The following is a 16,080-nucleotide window of genomic DNA, read 5'->3' as shown; positions in this document are numbered from 1 at the left end:
CTTGCCGGCATGTTTTGTTTATTTGTGTTTTCCAGGAAGCCGCCTTCCTCGTCCCAAGCAATCCGCCTTTCGCGCACGCCGAGTAACTTGTCTACCAGAATTAGCAACACACTCCCAGAAATTTCGAGAAGGACTGAATTGCCGCGGTAGACACGCACGCACGCTTCCAAGAGGTGCATCACCAGAGCTGCAGACTTGTAGGCGTTAGCGAAGAAGAAGAAAACGAAATGCGATCGTTTCTTTTTGTATGGCGCACGAGCCCAACCCGCTGTGTAAAATCTACCATGAAAACGAGACTGTCATGGCGTGGCGTCCTATGACCTTGGGCGGAAGTAAAACGCCTGTCAAACGTTCATCATAAGAAAAATACAAGAAGACTGAACATTGTGATTATTTTTTACACGGAGAAACTAAGGGAGAGGGGGAAATGAGATTATACGGGGTACACCAGCAATGCTGAGCTCTGATTGGAGGGTTTAGGGGGTAGACCCAAAAGCTGGCTACCATTGTCTGTACTCACAGTTTGAACGCGTTCGTACGTCGAACGCCGGCGTCCGTTGTAAGAGCGCGAGACACTATGTGAGCAGCAGACGACACTCTTCTACGGTCTGACTGGAGGGAGACAGTGGGTATAGACAATGGCGGCTACCCTTTACCTCTATGCACTAATTGTTCCAGTCAGGGCTCGGCGCTTGGACGTAGTACACGTGCGCTCTACTGGATCATCTTCCAAGGGCCCTAAACTCGTCAAACACAAAGTTGGAGCCGGAAGTTCGCGGAGTGCTCCGATTAGACGCCGACGAAAAAAGCGCGAAGTCATCGTCGTAATGTTTAGAGCCCCAAGTTCCTCTGCGTATGCAACAACGTACTCCGGCGGCCTCCTTCGAAACGGCGTAGTTGTGCAAACAGTTTCCGAGATCTATTATGTCGTAAAAGAATCGTATAAAGGAGCTAAGGAACTGAGTGCTATAAGATTTTTTACAGAGGTGTCTTTAGATGGTGGAGGTTCTAGCAAAACTCAATACTCAAATTTTGTTGCTGTAAGGTATAAACAAAATGTAAGCATACACAATGCTACATTCAGAGAAAAGCAGGAGAGCATTTGCTGGTTAGACGTTTTTCTTGGTTTCTTGAACGCCAAAGGGCAAACAATGGACAAACATAAAACACGACAGACACGTACGGCGTCCTTGTCTGCCGCGTTTTTTGTTTGTCCGTTGTTGCCCATTTGCGCTAAAAAGACCAAAATTAAAATAAATCGTTTTTTTTTGTTTGCACAAGGAGGAAAACAGTAAAAAAACGTCTGGTTGACCCTCATAATGAGAAACATCGCAAAAGGGAGAGGTTGACCCTCGTATTTACAACTGGCAAGACATAAAAGAAAACAATGTGAAACCTTTTTTTTAGATAAACGCCCCAAAGTAAACCCTGTGCAAGAAAAAACAAAAGTCTTTAGGTTTAATTTTTTTTTGAAACCCACACTTATGCAGTTTGAGTATTGTAAATGCACAACCTGAAAAACACTTTTCCTAGCACTCCGTTAATCTGTTTATTTACACGAACATTTTTATATTCCTGAATAGCTGACAGGTTGGTCAAAGAGGAGTCTAGTGATGGATGGGGTAGTGAACGCTCAACTGAAACCTTGCTTCGATTACAGCGGACCAAAAGTAATTGGGTGACAGATCAAAGATATGGCTATTATACCTTCTGCACATTTTGCAAGGTCGCGTGATTACTGTTGTTCGCCGCCTTTTTCGCGTTCCACTTTCCGGACACATATTTGTTTGGGGAGCATTCGTTTCGGTATGCTGTTTCTACAGTTTTCAGCCAAATATAACTTTCTAACCGCAGGCGTTTACCCTTGAGCATCAGCTGTCAAGGGCAAAAGCACACTTGTCAGTGCGCAGCAGTATACAGGTGAATAAACGTTGCTCAAATCTTTGAAAGGCCGCTTTTGTTTATGTATAGGTGAGCAGAGTTGTATGCTTTTCCTCCTTTTGGCCTAACCGTCTAACAAAGAGCTATATAGCAACCTGGGTGTCTCTTGAAGGCAATATATATTTGGCCGTTATTCGCATTAGAAATTAATCAAAAGCTTGCTCAGCATAAGCGTGAACCACCCAATGAACTCATTTTAGAAGGATATAAGGCACGTAAAGCATATTACGGAATCAATAAAAAGAGGCGCTAAATTCGGTCGCTTTTCTAGTTTTCTCATTTCTAACGGAGCGCATCTTTACGCCAGCGGTCCAGCTCTCCAGTGGTCTAGACGCGCAACTCACGCGCGCCATACTCTTCTCCATCCCTCGAAGGACAAGTGAGGCAGTGGCTTTGCGTTTCGGCCAAAGGGAGGCAGCACCGCTGGCGCAAAAATAGGTTCCAATAAGAAACCGAAACCTATCGCGAATTCGCGTATGAGATCGTATAAGCTAATTTTTTCTTGATATCACGCCAATGTTAACCAGCGGACTGCGCTTCGGTATCCTAAATGTGAGAGGGTTATCGGCAAAGTGAAGTCTATACTAGCTGAAACGCCTCTCTGTAGAATTTGACCTAGATGTAATGGCTGTTCAGGAATAAAAAAGAAAGAAAAAAAAAATTGAGAACGAGGAGCAGACGAAGGAAACGGTACGACGGTTTGAACCACAATACAATATATGCGTAAGTCATGCGGTTGAGACGTCGGGAGGTGTCTTTTTATATGTGAAAAATTTTGTCACCATTACAGCAGAAGTGGCATCTACGCGAGAGGACAGGCGACTTGTTTTTTTTTTTTTTGTAATTTTTACTTGTTAAAACAGAAGTATCGTGTGATGTGTACATATGCTGCAAACTTTGAATTTGAACGACGAGCATTTTTTGGGAGTATCGGTCGGTATTTAGAACGTGATCGAATGTTTATTGTGATCGGTGACTTTAACTGCACTTACGCGCTAGAAAATAGGGAGCCTCAGAGACGGCGTAAGGATACCAGCGTCATTGTGTGGAACGTATTGGCAGAGGAGCATGGTCTTGAGGACGTAGCGTACTGCAGTAATGGCACCAAAGGGTTAACTATTACCCACTTTCAAGAAAAGAGTCATGCCCGACAAGACAGGGCGTACTTCTCTGTCAAGCTGGCTCCCACTGTGTGAAACACACAAAGTAGAGCAGGTCTGTTTCAGAGACCACTGCCTGTTTACTTTTGCATTGGGAAGAAAAAAATAAAAGATACTTCCGTTCAACTGGAAGAAATGGGAATTCAGCACAAAGTTCCTGGAAGATGACACATTTACAGACGAGGTACGAAAACACATAGAAATGTTGCAAAATATTGAAGATAGTATGATATATCACGAATCGATATCTTTGGAACAAATAAAAAAGTTAAACGCGATAGCCGGAAGTCGGTAAAATATTTTCGAGGGGATAAAGATAATGCATCAAAACAGTACGACACACATAGTTTTCCGGGGGTTTATTATCTCAAACCATGGCCTCCTATATAATGACAAAGCCTGGCAGATAGCCACGAGAAGCGGCCGCCGAAATAGAAAAGGTGGAGCGGAAGACAACGAATGAGAGGAGAGGAACGTGACTGGCGCCCCGCTGCGGCAAGACGCCGAAACACACTTGTCTCGAGCGAGCAAATGTGTTTCGGGTCCTCGCCGCTGCAAAACCTGTGCGCTCACGTCCAGGTTCTCTAGAAATGGCTCTTTGACGCTCTGTGCTACCAGATCTTCGCGCTCCAAATCTGCGACCGGGCACTCTATGGCTGCGTCGTGAAACCGCCAGGCTTTGCGTGTATAGACCTTTTCTGTGTACTCTCGTCCCCAGCCACCTAATAGGCGTATCCGGTATGGGCGACGAAAAAATAATCCAACGCTTCGACCTGCAAATAGAAAAAAAATGAAGGGGAGGCAAAACGAGAAAGTGTGACGGTTACGCTTATATCTTAAATGCCTTCTATTGGCGTGGCAAAGGGAAAACAATGTTTTCGCCCATACTGGAAGTGACGTCAGTTCAAGATGTCCTTGCATTGACGTCACATCGCATACTTTTGCACACCAAGAAAAAGGAGGAGAGGGAAGTTGCTTTTGTAAGAATTTTGAGTGACAGGTTAATCTTCTATAATCTTCTGGGGGGAGAATAGCGACGCCTGTGCAAATCCGGGGGGCACAAAGGAGGATCCTGATAAGAGGGGAGCTCCCTCTTCCCCTTTTCTCTGGAGGGCATCGGAAGTGACGTCATGTGCAAGGAGCCTATAGACGAGGCTACGCCCAAAGTTATTGCGGAGAGATAACAACGTGCTCGGGGAACGACAGGGCCGGCGATGTTTAAGCTGTCAGTTTCGGTATAGAAAGTGACCACCCTGTACGGCCTGCAAACTTGCTACCACCCCCCCCCCTCCCCCCCCCCCCCCCCCCCCTTTACAGGCTCTTTTCGTGCTAGGTAATACATACGAGCTTTCCTTGTTTCTTCGAGGGAAGTTAGACGCCTATATAAGTTAGGAAAAGTCGAAAGTTGTGGTTTTGGCGTGGCGGGCCCACGACCGGAACTACGCCGCCGTGGGCGCCGCAGCGGTCACACGTCGGACTTCCGGTGCGGCGGAGGGCAAGCGAGGGATTGAACTTGGCTTGGCCAACCAGGACCGCTTTCCGACTTCCGGTCAAAGATTCCGGGCCGCGGTTTCCTGCGGTGCACTTCCGCCATATTTAGCAACAACGTATATCGCGCCTAACTTTGATGACCATACCCAAGGGCTTCCTTTTCCTTTTCTTTTTTTTTTAGCCCGAACGTCCGTTTGTTCTCAAGGGCAATGACGCTTGAAGCACGCTTCGCGAAGGAAGGAGCTGGGTTTGATTTAACGTGACTTTAATACAGGGTGGGTATCTTCGAAGCATTGGAAATAATGTTAAAACTTACGTAAAAAAAAAAAAAAGAACAAGTTATAGGGCGCTTAAGTTTTGTTTTTAAGAGTGGAACGCGATAGCGTTATCGGGCTCCGTTCGCGTTGCCTTCTCATTCTCTTCTCATGCTCTACGTGACAGTGAGAAGGAAGTGCGGCGGAGATGGTCTTGTGAGTAGCATGTCGTACGTTCGAGTCCCACCTCAAATTCTGCAAATTTTTCTTCCAGGCAAATGAATTACTTTATAAAGTGCAATCCTTTGAGACATGCGGGACCTTTAATTCGCATTACATTTAATCACTTACACTGCACGCGTGACGTCACGTTTGACGTGAGCGTTCTGGGTTAACTGAAATTCCCGCGAGAGGTCACGTGGCTGCGGCAACATGACCCTGTTGACCAACCAGGATATTCCCGTCACAACGCCACCGACGCCAAAACCAACTTTTCTGTGACTCAAACTCCTTAACGCAACGCGTACAAAAAAAAAAAAAAAAAATTGAGGAAAGCGATAAGGAGAGGATTATGCTAAGCGCAAGTTAGTCTGCTTTTTGGGCTGGGGTTGCTGTGAGGTCAGAACGCGTACTCTCTGATTGACTCCAATGGGAAGGACAGCGGGCAGACCTCAATGCAGCTGAGATTGAGATCTACCCACTATCTTTCCAATCCGAGCCAATCAGAGCTTGATGTTCTGACATCACTAACAACCCTTGCGAAAGAAGCAGACGAAATTGCTCTCGGCATGATAACTGAAAGCTTCAGAAACGCCGGTCGTGGCGACGCATCTTAGTAACGCGTCGTAGCTAATCATATGTCGACATTATCGCACAAAAACGCAGAATAAGAGACCAATATATATATAAAGAAAGCGTGAGCGTTATAACTAACGCAGTGCGTTTCTTGAGGTGTCTGACTACAGGTGGCAGTGCAGAAAAATCTGCTCGCATCGCTCGGGAATCGGAACTGGCTCTCCCGCATTACGAGAACGCACCACAGCATAACGAGGTATCAGGAGGACCACCACGAATATTGCGCAGTAAGAAAACTGACAGATGCCAGTCACTAAAAGAAAGACGCACGAAGTTGCAGCCAGCGTGAACGAATGGCCTGACGCGACATTTCAAGCAATAGCCTTGTATCGTAGGCTGTTGTAGGTTTCAGAATAGCGGAACAAGTCCCTCCCACAAAAGTGCTCCTCTCGCCGCAATTGGTAGTTTCCTCCTCTCCGGTGTTCGCTCCACTAATCTGAAAACAGCAGAATGTGTTGCAGGAAGAGCCTGACCTGTTTTTCTTCTCCTGAATCAGACTAAGTAGAACACGAAAGCGAATAATATTCTCAACTCCAAAAATAGGCAACGCCTCCCAGCAGAAAGAAAGAAAAAAAAAAGTGAAGGAGAGAACTGTGGTTTTCTATTATGAAACTTCAGTTGCAGGTAGCGCTATGTGGTGTTCGTCGTCCTTTAACTTGTCTGTCGTCTTTCTAGAGCTTTCATCTCCTACAACGAATCAGCAACTAGCCCAAGTACACGCCGTTCTACAGAAGTGGGGAGCTCTGCCGCCTATCCAAGCGCGCAGCGAAAACTGGCATAGTCTTCCAGCCGAAATATGATGCAGAGTAAAGGAGATTTAATTCGCGGCGTTGTTGTTGCGAATATGTCTCGTAAACAAAGATAGAATATTCATTTTCAAAATGAATATTAAAAAATAGAATTTGGTTAAAGAAAATGGCAGAGTGAAATGCATGCACTTGTTGCAAGATTTAACACTCCCTGTACTCCTACCTAGAAAGACTGATAACGTTGGTGAAATTGGTTTATACCGTGTTCCCGGAACACGACATCCCAGGTCTCATTTGCACACAAATCACGTCGGCAGGCTCCGCGCCATCTCAGATGCATTTCATATTGCGCGCGCTCGTGAGGCGACAGGGTGCCATAAGCAATGCATATGGTACGCCGTTGTTGCCTATATACGCGGCGACAGACAAAAAAAAAAGAATGTGGATTATTCCTGGAACCAGCCGCCTGACTACCGAGTCATCCACTTGCCCCAGCCTCGCCATGGTCGGCCCAATTCTCGTATAACCGCGAAAACGATTCTCGGGGAAACTCCGGTGAACTCGTATAAAGTTGACAGGGGATGAGAATAAATATCGCAATCGCGGGAGTCCTACGCTCCACCCCAAAGAAACGTGGCAAAGATCGTATATGCCCTCTCTTCCGAAACGCCGGGGGTTATCTCGCGGCACGGTACGAATCCCAGGAAACGACTTCACGGAACAAAGAGAAGACAATGAGCCTCTACCACGACTTCCTGACGGCGCATGCGCAATAAAACCGAAGGCGCCCCCCCCCCCCCCCCCCTCCCCCCCGAAACACCGGACGGCCGTAACGACGCCTCCCGTGCAACTTCGCCGCGAAATCTGATTTAGAGAACGAAGAAAGAGGGGGAGAGGAAACGAAAGCCATTCCCCTTTTTCCTGTATAGGAGCAATATGAGACGACGGTTGCACGTTACAAAGTTTCCGCTTCGGATGAGCTACTCCAGCACACCGTCGCACGGGAGGGGCTTGCCGCCGAGACGATAAAAATCGCTACACGGGAGGACCCGAACGACCTGACAAGGCGGCCGCGACGACCCTCTAAATGTCCCTAGGAAATAGCGCCATATCCTAAGACGATGCATGAGTCTCGGCGGGCGCACGCGGATTTTCTATTACATGCGGATGCCGTCGTGTGTTGTCCTTCTTCCCCTCATGTGGACACTTTTTTTTTTTTTCGGCTGCAGATCTTTTACCGTTTCTCTCTTCTTCTCTGGGGTTTCACGCAGCGCGACCTCGCCGAAATCTGGTGTCGTTTGGAAGGACATACGCACACAGACGTACAACCGACGCATACTTCATTTGTACGCGGGCTACGCACAGACGTGATTTGGGCGTAAGGGAGGGAGGAAGGTCCCTGACGTTCGTGCTCCATCGTAATCATTGTGGAAGGCCCAGGAAAGCAGACGGTCTGCGGCGAGACCGACCGGCCGGCCGACGTTAGCGAGTGTATATGTGTGCAACCGTCGCTGCCATCTACCGGTCGTGGTCTCTGGACTACACCCGTCCTTCCGTCTCCCTCCATTTCATTCTTTCCCTCCTTTTCGCATCCTTTCCACTTCCGGCTGCGGGTGTCACGTCCACTTCCGGTTTGGCATCCAGCTTGCCTCGAAGAAAAGGGCATTTCTCTGTTAGAGGGGAAGGGAAAGCGCAGTTGATGTTTTCACGCCTCTCCCTTTGCCGGTCGGGCAACGATTACGCGGGAGTATTTCGTTTATAATCACATACTTTCCTTATGTAAACCAGATGTGACACTAAACGCTTTCAAACAACGCACGAGCACGCCGCCAAAATGTCGTGTGTTTGAGTCGGGACTGTCGTTTAATCCGGTGGGACTGCACCCCGACATACCGAATTTCGCGAGGACGCAAAGTGCCTTGCGCAAGCGACCCAACCAGTTTCCTTATTTAAGTCCCCCTTAATGCCAAACTAAGTTTCCGGCAACCTTACGGTCGTTTCAGTTTGGATACAAAGTTGCGGATCTGCCCCTGTGCATTGGGAAGATCTTAGGGACTTTGTTGTATACGGGCACGGACGATGTTTCCACCCTTTTCCTCCCTATCCCTTTATCGTGCATTCCCCAGTTCCCTAGCTGTCGCCGACAAGCAGGCAAGTTGGACAGCCATGCAACCGCTACTACCGTCATTTTCTATTCTCTTGTTGTTTTCTCTCCCCCTCTCTCTCTCACTTCTGCGGAGTTTTCAAGGAGTTTGAAACGCGTGGAAGTGCCAGCGCTTCTTGGTAGGGGCGTATAAGCCAGCCCCCTTTTAACATTTGCAAAAAGATCCCCGCATTTGCCCTCACTACTGGGCAGGAGATCGAACTATTGGGGGCGCTCTGACCCATTTGTTTCCTCACACCTCGGTGTTTACTCAACACAAGGCCTGTGCACTTGCCCACAGACCTCATGGACATGTCCATGCCATCTTCTACAACAGAGCGCGGAGCACAGCGTAATGTAAAAAATACCAACAATCGACGAAAGGGCGTTAATTGCCGGATCTATCCCGAAAGCAGTCGTCAGAGAATGCGAGCTTGACCCACTTCGGCTTTTGTGCTGAGCTGAGCACAGCGCATGCTGCATTGTTCACGCAGGCCGAAGAGGTAACAAAAGAGCCCCTCATCCCCTCACCGGAGAACACGATACTCCAACCGAACGCTGACGCCGCGTTCGGTTATGTCGGCCGAGCGCTGAGTCATTGTATTTGTTGTCCCCATCCGTGTAGTTCTAAAGTTAACCGCTTGGGGCGTCGCGGCCAGTCCTCCTCCTCATTAGGTATGGACGCCGAGCACGCGCGGAAACCAAATTCGTGTGAGGTGATGCGTCTGCGCATGCGCAATGCCGACAGCAGCGTCACCTCAGCGGCGTGACGTCACAGCCACGTTTTGGCGTATACCGTCTTGAAACAACGAGAAAAATTTATAACTTAAAACAGAAATTGATAAAAGAAGTAAGATACTTATGACAAAATATGAACTTGGGTTGGTCCTTCCGACCAACACGGGGAGCACAGAATGCGTTATGATTTGTTACGTTCGGTTACGAGGAGCTTTGGGTGAGTTGCACGCACGAAACACTCACGTGCTCCCAAGGTTTGTCTAATAATCAAGACCAGGGAAAGCTTATTCCGTACCCGTTTTCTCTTTGAGATCACTGGGAGAGCTACACTCTTATTCGGGAGCCAGCTGCGTGTGGTGACGGTCGGCTGCTACATCAAGATCCCGTGAGTCGTAATTAATCCATCCGCTTACACAGTTACACTTCCGTTTGCTTCTTCCTTGTGGTGCCAAGCAAAGGCATCTGACGTTTGAGCGCACGGTCCGACCGGGGTTCGACCCCCCACGGCTCCACTTGATAACTCGCACTAGAGTCGGTTACAAGTCAAGAAGATTGTGGGAAATGCTCCTCAAAGGGAATCTTGTATTCCTCCGTCACCAATCACTTTCCATCGTTTCCGCGACGTCACGACCAGCGCGAGCCAAGCTATTTTTAACTAACGAATATTTTCAACATGGCTACCGGGCAAATTTTCTACGACTCCAGCTTCTTGTAGTAATCATTCTGCTCTTTACCTCGATTTCACACTTACCCGAGCTTACGTCGCTAAGTCATAACTTGTCCACTTTTATTCGAAATAGGTTCTGCGCGGAAGCGTGAGAATCCAGTGATGGTATCGCCATCGAAAAGTTCGATATGTGCGTAAGGCTTAGCATCGTACCTCAGGCGTCGTCTGCTTCTTCGTCTGCGTCAGGATGTGCCCGAACATCGTGACGGCATCGGCTTAACATCAGCGATGTTAAAATGCAGTGGTCAGCAAACCCTAGCTTCTTCATAAGTACAGTGGGCCTCAGCGCCAGCACAGTAAGTGTCTTCACCCCATTTCGACCGCATTTTTACTGGAGTTGACAAATTGTCTGTCTACTGAAATGACGCCTTAGAAGCAGTATGTATTCAAATGTGAAACGTGGCGTCCTTGTCAAGTTTCCGCGTCGAAATCAGCTGCGCTGTAATCTATGATTGCAATCGTACCCTCGGATGCATCCTCTTTCGCAATAATCAGCTGTTACATAATTTGGCTACAAAGGCTAAAGAAAGTAATTTGTACGTTATAAACTTTTAATAGATGTTGTTTTAAACATTAAAAAGCTGATATCGCCTTTCTAAAAAAGTTTCAGATACATTGAGGGAAAGAGATTTAGCTCTCTTAAAGCTTCCGAATATTCTGCTAGCTCTTAGAGTGCCAGTCAGTCTTATGCTTATGCTTTGAAACCCAGGTACGCGACGCGTGTATCCCCACTCGCGTCGCGGCGTACAGTTCACAAACAAACATGACACCTGACTTAACCCTTTAACTTTTAAGGTATCACCGGCACACACGCACCAAGTTTTCCAATTTACTCTAGAAGGGACATTTCGTCCACTCGATTCGACTACAGCAATCGTTTTATAATCTGTAACATCTGAAAAATATGTCGATAAAACTTGATTGCAAGGGCAGCTTCCCTTCAATTCATCAATTGTTGCTTTCTTATATGCGAAATATTTGTTTAAATCAAAAATTCAACAACACATCGAATACCCAGGTATCCTGATCTTGGTCCGAATGCGAGCGGCATAATGATTTGTCTTTATAACAATAAAATCGACAATGTTCAAATCAAGCAACGGCTCGAACCGGCTAATCACGTTTCTGAAGTATGTTTATCGCCGCAATATATCAGGCCGTTGCCGCGAACTAGCTCTTCGGAGTCCACCATCGTCTTTGGGGTCTACTTTGCATGGAGAAGTCAGGCTCGTGTAGAAAACATTTAACAAACTTATTATTGAAGGCCACTTCGCAGTCCAGATTGTCAGAGCATCCATGTTACCATAAGAAAAAGGGGCCCCTGTCGGTTATCGACACACTTTTCATCAACACATTTTCCATCAACTTTTTGTCGACACTTTTCTCATCGACACTGATTGCTTTATCGACACTACCGCACGGTGCTGTGAAGTTTCATCGACATGCGAATTGTGCACTGTAGAAACATTTCGTCGCACGTGTATCACTGGGGCACGCGTTAAAATTTTGTCGCACCGGTATCACTCGGGCGCGTGATGCTGAACCGAAATTTTTATTTCAGAAAACAACGTGGAAGCGCTAGGGGTGGCGCTACAAACCCGAAAGAATCACTTGTGAAGTGAAATCTCCAACGGATGGTCGTATTTTTGTAAATGAAGAGCGCGCTTGATCTAGGCCAAAAAGGTCCGTGACGTCGCGATTCTCATTTCCTCCTCCTCTCGCTTTGACTCCGCGAGGACGCGAAAAGGAAGGAAGCAAGGCTGTTTCCCTTGCTCCGGTTCAGCATCCCTTTAAACTACCCGACCCACCGCGTCACGCTGCTTCGCGGCGAAAGTCTGCGGCATTTGATTCCAAAAATGTGGACCCACCTCGCACACCAGTATATGCTGCTTCGCGGGGGCGTGTAAGGGTGGTTCTGAACCCGCACACGTACCCGAACACTCGCTCCCCGGCAACCACCCCCCCCCCCCCCCCCCAAAAAAAAAAAAAAAAAAATATGTCGCCGACGAAACGTGGCAGGATCTGTTGATGAAACGAGTGTCGAATAAACGATCTGTCGATGAAACGTCGCAGTGTCGGGGAAACGAGCTGTCAGGAAAACGTCGTTTAATGAAACGTGTGCCATCACAGAAAATGCCTGTTTCGGAGTCGCTTCACTTCAACGCCAACGAAACTGACATCATTTTTAGATACCCATTGCCAAACAAAATGCACTCTAAACAGAAAAAAAGGAAACTACCGAATTTCACGTCACACTGCTGTTAAAATTCACGACCTTCAAATTAGATAAGGAACAGCTGGTTCGTCCCCATCAGGCAAATTGAAATGGTTCTGGTCCGGACAAGGACTCGTTAGAGGCAATATTGGTGTAAAATTATGACTAGTACAGCGAGCTCAGACCCGAGAGTTAAGGGTTAACGTGGGGCTCCCCAAGCCTCCGAGGGGAATGGCGAGGGCACACCGACAGTGGGAAGGGACCACCTACCTATCTGATCTCGTTGCAAGCCTTACGGCCTAAGCCTTCAAAGGTCTCTGCATGATTCGTCATATGGGATAATTTCTCAGCAGCCCATTAGATGGATCCTACGATTCCGCACAGGCGGTACATCCCCGTGCCTTCCAGGAGGCGACCCACTTGATCTGAGTGCGAGAAGAAACCCCAAATCGTCACGTGCACTTATTTAAACTCTGGGCAGCGGACTGGGACTCTACAGCAGTACCAACGGAAAAGAGGATTACCCCTAATACATACTCAACTTGTTTGAACTATAGCATCAGAAAACCGAGGAATACCTCGGTTTTCCTCCTCAACCGTGTAAACGGCTACAGAGGTCCTGCTTTTGCTTCAAAACATACCACTGGCAGTGAGAGCTCGCTGCCTACAGTGCTGACACACGTTATTGTTATTGTCAGAGTGGTCTCAGTATGTGAATCGCCACAGGCGTCCCCTTTTTATTTCGAAACAGAGCATTGGCACTGGGATTTTGCTTTTCACTCTGCTAACACACGTCACTGTTATTTCCAGAGTGGCCTCAGTTGTGTGATTGGCCACAGGCGTTCCTGTTATGCTTCAAAACAGATCACTGGCAAAAAGATTTTGCTGTTCACTGTGCTTCCACACGTTTCTGCTATTCTCAGTGTTGCTTCAACAGTGTGAATGGCTACAGAGGTCTTGTGTATGCTTCAAAACTGATCACTAACAGTGAGGGCTAGCTGCCTACATTGCTGACACACATTATTGCTATTGTCAGAGTGGCCTCAATCATGTAAATGACAACAGGCGTCCCCTTTACTTTGAATCCTAGCACTGGTATTGGGAGTTCTCTTTACTGTGCTAATACTCATTATTGTTATGCCCAGTGTGGCCTCAGCCGTGTGAATGGCCACATACGGCCCATTTATGCTTTAAAGCAGAGCACTGGGAGTGATCTGTTGTGTCGTGTCTCTCAGACAAAATAAAAGCTTTCGTCAATCCAAAAATTGTTTGTTGCACAGCGAAGTTGTTTAGGCAGTGGGAAACCAATATGCCATCTGCTGGCTCTGCCATATAGGGGCTACAAATTTTTGTTTTGGCAAAGTTGAACTCTATACTAGTGATTCATGGCGCAGTGGAATACATAGACCAGCTTAGATATTATTATCAAGCAAAAAGAAATGTTTTTTTGGCAGCTGCCATATCAAAAAGCTATACACGATGCTATAAGGTAACGAACCAGAGAAGCATGAGAACAACACAAGACACTGAAGATCAGTCGGGGACAAGGACGACGATCCGATAGAACAGCGTATGAGTGGCACTTAAAAGGTCCGTTTTGTGTTCTGAGATTATGCACGCTTTTTCCTTAATGTTTGCGTTACGTTTCAACAAGGGGCTCAACTCCAGACACGTCACTCTCAGATCGGGTGTCCTCCATCCAGCTGGATGACGATGTGCTGGATCTGAGCACATCTAGCACCGCATCGTCTGGACACTTCTTTAATGCCAGTAACACGCCTCACAGTGTTAATTCAGTTGTCAGTGGTGACCTTGCCAACTTCTTCGTTGAGGAGGGTCCCCACGTCGGCGATCTTGAACGTCGTGTTTCGGTTAGCAACGCCATCCTTGATCTAAGCCCAGGTCAGTTTCATGGGATTGAACATGAAGTGCAATGGCTGGAGCGTGACCACAGTGCAGCCAGCCGTCTCGGCAACAGTGCACACACGATACCTTGGGTGCTGTGGCTTCACCAACGCCACAATGTCGAGGAGCAGCTTCTCCCGCATCTTGGGGTCCCATGACATTTTTTGTTAGACGTCAGCCACTGCCGGGCGTCATCCTGCGGGAACTCGTCATCGGGTCTGCTTCCAACCGCAGGGAATAGTAAGAAGCGTTATCCATGACAATAACGCTCCCGCCGGCAGTTTGTCGAGGACACCGTCGAACCACTTCTCGAAGCGGGTGCCATCCATTTCCTCATGACATTCGCCGGTTTTTTGGCCACGCAACACATCTAGGCAGCCGTCAACAAAGTCGTCGCTGCTGCCAATCTGGGTGAAGATAAGGCGTTGGCCCTTCCCCGAGGGCTGCTTGAGGCCCGTCGAGAGACCACGCATGAACGCATCAGTATACGACGCCACGGCCGTGTCCAGACAGGTCACTGCCTGGACACGACCGTGTCCAGAGAGTGACCTGTCTTGACACGGTGTGACACGTGTGACATATCTGGACACTTTGAAGCAGTGTGCCCTTCAGTCACCCACGTCTCGTTCAGGTAGACGATTTTTCGACCATCTTGTTGGTGACGTGCGACCTCATGCAGGTTCGTTCCTCCGCTGCCAGGCGGCGATGTCCTCTCGTTCAATCAGCCCCGAGTTTTGTTCCGCTCTTATGTTTCCTATAGAGGCGTCTTGGTATAGACGGTGAGGCTAAGCCAGACTCTCATGACGAAGAAGAATCGGAGGAATCGCATTCCGCTGTCTCCACATTGGGATTTATATCGAAACAGTAAGGTCACCTTCCGATTTGTCAAAACCCGAAACGCAGGGTTATTGGTTTTCTCCGCTTTCTCCGTCTAACAAACGCAGAAAATGCACCTAATTCGTGTAGGAAGGTTATTAAGCTAAAACGAACAACCATATATGCATTACTTACAAAAAATTAGAGTTTATATTTATTTTCAGAGCAAAGCATGCTTTCTTTTTGCTTCTTATTTCATATGATTGCATTACTGCTCCAATTTCGGTGTGCAAAATAGACAGGGATATCCTGATCTTTTTAGTAAAGGGCAATTTTGCCACTAAAGCCTTCTTTTTCAACTTTCCAAAGCGAGTAATGTAGGAGCCTAAAACACATTATTTTCCTCGGCTAGGTGGCGCAAGCTGCCTCCCGCTACAAGGTCTGTAACCAATGCCTATCCACTGGAGCAGAAGAGGCGTTTTCAGCGAACTATTTTTTATTGCGGAGAGGTTTGAAGCGGGCGCGTCACGCCTGTGGGAGGAGCCTCTACTACGTCCTTGACTTGTAACCGACTATAATACCAATGAATTAGAACTCATAGTGGCTAGGAATGTTTGCTTCTGCATTACTGCCTTGGCGTGTGAAACGAATCTCCTATGAAATCCTGCCTTAAAGGTGTACGGAAACGAAAGGACATGGCCGCGAGCTCTCCACCTTAGCAGCGCAGTGCGTATACCGCGCTCGTGGTGTCAATGTCCTCTGCGCGGCCAAGGGTGCTGTAGTTGCGAGCATTGCCACTCAGTGACGTCAACGCGTGACAATCTCGTCCAGTAGTAATATCCGAGGACTGTACGTCCTATGGCCAGTACATAGCGTGCCCATAACGACAGTCGCGGCGATGCCGGTTTCCCTCCTCCAGAAGTACGAACTCGAGGGAACCAGTAAGTAGAAATGACCGTCAGTATCCAGCAATGGCGACACCTGCAAGCTATGTATATAAAGGATTCGGAGGGGGGGAGGGGGGGGGGATGGTTGGCCTGGAAGAGGTCCCCGCGTCCTCCGATTAAGCTCCTACCTACCGTCTGC

Source organism: Ixodes scapularis, unplaced genomic scaffold, assembly GCF_016920785.2.
Source record: "Ixodes scapularis isolate PalLabHiFi unplaced genomic scaffold, ASM1692078v2 PGA_scaffold10__122_contigs__length_95168666, whole genome shotgun sequence".
Classification (NCBI taxonomy): domain Eukaryota; kingdom Metazoa; phylum Arthropoda; class Arachnida; order Ixodida; family Ixodidae; genus Ixodes; species Ixodes scapularis.
Note: the sequence above shows the minus strand (reverse complement) of the source record.